Source organism: Hirundo rustica, chromosome 5, assembly GCF_015227805.2.
Source record: "Hirundo rustica isolate bHirRus1 chromosome 5, bHirRus1.pri.v3, whole genome shotgun sequence".
Classification (NCBI taxonomy): Eukaryota; Metazoa; Chordata; class Aves; order Passeriformes; family Hirundinidae; genus Hirundo; species Hirundo rustica.
The window spans coordinates 60601106-60607400 of NC_053454.1; the positions used below are offsets into that span (position 1 = coordinate 60601106).

The window sequence follows — 6295 nt, forward strand, 5'->3', positions numbered from 1 at the left end:
AAGCAGAATTAACCAGTGATCACAGACCCAGCAGACAGGAAGAACCCAGCAGCCTCTCCAATGGAGCAAAGACAGGGAGATAGGAACACAGCTCTAACAGCCGGCTTGGGAATGCTCCCAGAGCCAATTCCTGACATCACACACAACTGGGAAGGCAGATTTGTAATTTAAGTCTACTCTAAGATAAACAGAAAAGCCCTGTCAGGAATCACGGCTTTTATTACACTTTATGCAAATATTGGATCTACCTGATTTCCCTTCCTGGCAGTCCGAGAGCTCCCAAGGACATCTCTGCAGAAAAGCACATGGAGTCAGGAGGAAAAAGCCCTTGCGAAGCTCCATAGGCAAGAAACTTCCCAAAAGATGAGGCTGTGGGCTTCCCACCCTCCTCACAAGGACTATCAGCTGACACCAGCAACCACTTCATGTTTCCCAGCTATAGAACAGTCAGAGTGTGCGGCGGGGGCTGGGAATGACAACCAAGGCCAAGGCCTGCAAACACAAGATGTGGGCCACCAGGTGGAGGCTTTCTGGGCCACCTCCAGCCTCCTGCAGTCCCTGAAGAAAGCAGCTTTAGGAATTAACATACTAGTATTTTTGCTTCAGAAAAATACTTGCATCCAAGCAGTTTTACATTGAGTTGCTCTTACTTATCATGACATTTCTGGGATGCTTTGAGGTGTGTACCCCAAAGAAGGTGGCTGTGCTTTTTATTCCATATCTGGGAATTGTCTCTGCCCTCTTTTACCAGCAGCAGCTTTGTGCTATGTTTGCTTTTCTCCTAACTGCAGTCAGAAGAACAGGTTCAGGTCTCTGAACAGAAACCATCCAGAGTGAGGCAGCAGGGTCAAATCCACCCTGCATAGTAAAAGCAAATTAATCTAGGCTGTTAAAGTGTGAGCCTTTAGTTGCTAGGATTCCACTAAAGCCTGCCCTGCATTTCAAGAACACAGCTTGCCTGGGTCCCCCCAGGCCAGCCTGGTTTCCTCCAGCTCAGCTCAGCCCAGCCCAACCTCATGGCACATGGGTCCGGATTAGGTCTGTCAGCTAAATGTAAATAAAGGGGTTTCTACTTGCTGCTAACACTCTACATGCAAATAAAAGTAAGGAATCTTTAATTAAGGCAACCTCTGGTGCATGGTTCCTATGTCACCAAAGTAAGACCTGGAGGGCCACCAGTCTTGCGAACAAGTGCAGATCCCCAATGTTTGAACAGCCAAGCAACAGAGGAAAGAATTCTGCACTCTACACTACTGCCTGCAATGTTCTTTTTCCACTTATTTTTGTTACAGTTCTCTGCATACCCGAAGATTTTCCTCACTTCCAGAACTGCTCCAGCCATGGTCTAACTACATCTCCTGTGCCCGTGCTTGCCACCAAGCACAGCAGCAGGCACCCACAGGCTGTGCTGGGATAAGCCTAGGCACAACTCAGGGTGCAGCAGCCCGCCTTGCCCACCTGACACAGAAGGTACATGGTGCCTGGCATTGCCAGGGCAGCAACCAGCACTGCCAATTGGACACCTGTAGCTCCAGGACCAGGGAAAAAGATTCGTGTTTTATGACCAGGATCTAAAGCAAATTTTATTGGGAGCTTTTATGTTGGTAGCTTTGAGTAGTTTTTATAGAGAGGAGTTCTGAAAACTGCCATAAAATTTTGCCTTGGGGGTTATGATTACATTTGTATCTCTCCCAAACTTAGATAAATAAAGACGACAGTTTTTACTGTAGAAGCTTAAAAGGTTAGAGTGGTATTTGGTCTGTGATGAACCTTTTATAGAGATGATGTTGTAAGAATTTATTCTTAAATATCAATAAAAAAATACAACTTAACACTTCTTGATAAAGCTATGGTGATTAGAAGAGCTGTCAAAGAGGTGGCAGCACTGCTGGTGGCTTCCTTCCTGCTCAAATCATGCTTTAGTACATTTTTGGTTGCTGGAAACTATTAACTAATTTGCATTCTGTCAGAGGAAACGTGTACCTTCTAAAGACAATGCTTTGTGGTGTCCCAGTATTTGAGATGAGATTCACCCCATGGCTGATTTGGGGGTTAAGACGATACACCCCCTTTAGGAGGACCTTGTACAGCTGTCTCTTTACACTCTTTGCAAAAGGTAAATGAGACACGACACCTGATTTAGGCAGCCCAGTGCGTACCACAGCCCTGCCCTGAGCTCAGCACATTCAGCTGCCCAACAGCCCGTGCTCAGGCTGTGCCCCTGCTCCACGCCTGCCCAGAACTGGGGTACCTCAAGCCTTACCTGCACAATTCCCCTGTGTGATTCAGCACCACAGTAAGCAGTAGGCCTTTCCCAAAAGGCATTTCCCAAGGTCTCCTCTCCCAGACACTACAGCACACAGACTGTTAGAAGGACAGGCTGTTTAGTACTGTCACAAGCCTACAGGGTGTGGGGTCCAAACCCCCCATGTCACAAAGAGGTCCCAGCTCCAGGAACACTGGTTGAAACAGGCACTCCAGCTGGTCTCAGGGGAGTGAGGCACACACAGCATTAACACACTGATTTTCAAACACACAACAGCTTGCGTGAAAGTGAACACTTGAACAGCGTAAACAAGGACTGTTGAACTTGCTCTCCCCCTCCATCAAGCACAGCCATATTAGGATTTTAAATTTCAACAAAAAGTAGTAATAATCATATTTGTTTCAGACAGAATGACTAATTAGCGAGGAGAATTCCCTCAAAGCCTTCGGCAGAACTGCTCTTGGCCGAGCACAGCATGAGCACAGCCACCTCCCCACCCAGCCTGACACCCTCCAGTGTGTTCCACAAGACAGATTAAACCCTGCTCAAAGCCTCTATCAAATCAGGTGGATTTCAACACACATCTGAATGGAATCTTTGCCCACAAATATGTTAACTGAAACGAACTGGACACCGTGAGTAAGAAATCGCACACATTGCGACAAGTGCCCACAGTGAACCAAGGCTCTGCATAACTGGCAACAGACAAAAAGTAAAATGGAAATCACCACATCCAAAAGAAGCCAACAAAGGCACGTGCACAGAAAAAAGCTGCTTTATTTTTTTTTTAAATCCCCTCCCTCTTACCTTAATTTCTTCAGTCTAATGCTGCTCAAGCAGGGCTGCTGTTATGTTCCAGCCATCAGAAGAAAGGTGGATGTCCCGGATCACACTTGGAATCACAGTGTTTGCATCTGTTTCTGTGCTTCAGTCAGTGTTAATGTGTGCTTGTGTGCTTCCATAGTAATCTGTTTTTCAATGTGTTTAATGTGTAAATAAGACTGGAACATCTCCTACCTTAGCCTTCATCTCCTGCTGTGCCTCATGGTTGTCACCTGGCAGGTCCACCATGGCTATGCTGGGTCACCAGAGATCCAGAGGAGACAGCTGGGCCACAAAGTACTGCAACACCTGCAAAAGGAGGGTGCAAAGTTAGCCAAGTCACAGGAAAAGGTTCAAACATTTCATGATGAAAAATCTTTCATTCAACACAGGCCTGAGCCCCGAAGACACAAGTTAAACATGTGCTGAAGCACCTTGGTCAAACAATAAAGATTCCCCAATTCACTTGTATCCACGAAGACAATTACCCTGGAAATGCGCAGCCACCTGCAAAGCCATTTAATTTCCAGCAATTAGAGACTGACCAGCCCCACAGAGTGAGGGGTGAAAAGCAAATGTTGGCATCTCAAAGCTCAGAAACTAATTAAAAATGTTTGCAACCATTATAACCTGGGGACTTAAAGATACTTGTTTTTATTAGGAACCTTGCATGTCTTCAAGTGTTTCTGGGTAAAGAAAAAAAGCTTAAACCATAAGGTAATTTATTTGTTATGAATTCTCTCTTCAGGTCTTGCTACAGCTATTAATACTTAATTGTGTCCATGTAAGGCTTAAAAATGTCACTGACAATGACACGGAGTTTCACCCCAAGCCAAAATAAAAGAAACTCAGTAATTCAAGGGAGGTCTTTGTGTTGCTTTGAAGCAGAGGTGGCTGATAGGACTTGAGCCTGTCCCCAGCTGAGGACTGCTCAGCTCTACAGGCTGTGTGGTTGCTGGAAGTGTTGCCTGGCCCTTAACAACCTCCCCCAGACTCCCAGCTGTCTGCAGGCTGATCATCAGCTATTCCAGTAACTCCTGCAGGCACTCCAAGAGCACATTTCACATCCCCTGCCTGGCTCCGAGGACTGCAGCAGGTGGATATTGCCCACGGGTGAACAGGGTTTCAGAGGCAGTGGAACGTCGCCGGCAGCTGGAGGCTGAAGGCAACAAGCCCGATCAAAGGAGCTGCTGTTACCGGAGGCCATCCCAGCGCTGGCCCTCCAGAGAGACGCTGCGTGCTCGCTGTGCTTACAGAGTTCCTTGGGAATGCTGGGGACTGTCTGTGCATGGGGCTTGGGGGGCTGCCCCACCACCTGGGCCCCCGGCTCTCCGGGGTGGAAATTGGGAGCCAGGGCAGCAGGGGAGGGAGGGGCACAGTCTTCATTACCCCAGTGCACTGGGGAAGGGGAGGCACTATCACCCTGCCGGGGACATGCCCAGAAAAAGAGAACTGAGAAATGCCAAACAAAACAAGGCAGCTGAAACAGGAAGCCTCTAAAACACCTTCACTCAGTTTTGCATTCTTTTCTTTTTCTTAAATAAAAATGTCCTGCTTGTCCCAGGCTTTACAGTATTTGTGTTGCACTGGTGGGCAGCACCCTAAGCTCAGCCCTCAGATGGGATGAGCAGAGATTTCAAAAGACATGAGGCTGCAGTTCCAGCACTAGCCCCGTTTCAGAGTCCCAGTTCAGGGATGTGCAGGCTCAGGACACCAACAGAGGCATTTGGATACCACATGCCTTGTTTATCACAATCCTGGCAGAAGTGCTCTTGCTCCACAGGGGTAAGAGACCGAGGAATGTCTTGGAGGAGGTGGGGGGGTTCAGGAAGGCCCCAAGCCCCTTTTCTCCTTACCACTATCCCTGTCTCAGTGCAGTTATTTTCCTGCTTATGGTCACACACACAAAGCATAAGCAGGGGTTACCAGAGGGCCTCCTTACCCCAAAGGATGCGGATAGCTTCAGGGAAGAATTTTTGCCAGCACGTCTCTTCTTGCTGTTGTTACAGGTTGGCATCTCCACAGAGCAATGAGAGAGAGCCAAGTTTATTACTACCCAAGTTTATAATTTACAACCTGCGCGACTGAAGGCTGAAAACACACAGCAATTTTGCAGGGTAATTCTGGGAAGTAACCATCCTGCAGCACCAATTATTAAAACCACTTGCACACAATAAAGCTATAAAGATTAAAAATATAGCACACTTGTCATTAACTATGGATGAAGTAATGTAATATGTATTATAGAGCAGCGCAGGGCCAGCCGTGCACTACAGCACAGCCCTGCTGAGGAGCCCAAACCCCAGTCCCAGACCAGCACGCGTTTTGTCAGAGCCCAGGAACAAGTTTGTCATGCAAAATAAACACAGATGTTCCAGCAATGACTGCAGCTCCCAGGCAGGGCCAGGCAAAGCAAGGGCTTTGGGAAGCAGGGCTCTGGGCGCTCTACTGCTGCTCTGCACACACCACGGCATCCACTGAACCATGAATTGTGCAGAGGGCACATCCTGCTCTTGGGCCTCATCTGCTCTGCTCTTCACTCTATTTGTCCCCGGATATTCTGCCCTGAAACACTCAGATTGGCTCAGCGTACTCTTGGGCCTGGCATGCCTCGGTGACACAGGCACTCCATGTGTGCCTCAATGTTTCCAAAAGGCCCCAGTTTATCAGCACCTCAGGCCCCACTTTGCCGCGTCACTGCAATTGTTTCCTTTGTCCCCTTGCTCTGTTCTCCACAGAAACAAATAATTTTCTCTCCTTTCACACACAGGAACATGCCTCATTTCTTCTAAATACAGCATGCAGGTTCCTGGAACGTTCTGCAGGTACACCCACACCTTCACAAGCACATGCACACACACTATGGCACCGCTCAACTTTACACTGTTTTACCATTATCCAAGAGAAAAATATAGCTAATATTTCCTGGTGGAGAAAATATTTATGTTGGCTAGATCAAAAATCAACGGAACCCACAGGGGGAAAAAAGAAAAAATGCTTGATTCTCTTGGAGGATGAACAAGGTGATTCCCCTCCACAGACCTGCATGGGGGAAATAAACCACCAGCCACAGAGGTGACTCCCCTAAACCAAGCAACAACTGGAATTTCCAGCATATGCAGTTGTGAATTTGCCTGTAAATTTACATAAAATCAGCCACAGACGAGGGAAGGAGAAACACAGAGAAGTTAACTGAGTAACTTCATA

At 47.5% G+C, this 6295-nt stretch overlaps 1 long non-coding RNA gene across 1 annotated transcript in view; it reads right to left on the reverse strand.

Annotated features, from left to right (window-relative positions):
- Positions 1-3380, reverse strand: part of LOC120752667 (uncharacterized) — a 58277-nt gene extending 54897 nt beyond the window's left edge. Inside the window, exon 1 of the long non-coding RNA XR_005700788.2 lies at positions 3284-3380. This is a non-coding gene — a long non-coding RNA (uncharacterized LOC120752667). The remainder of the gene's footprint in view (positions 1-3283) is intronic.
- Positions 3381-6295: the final 2915 nt, after the last annotated feature.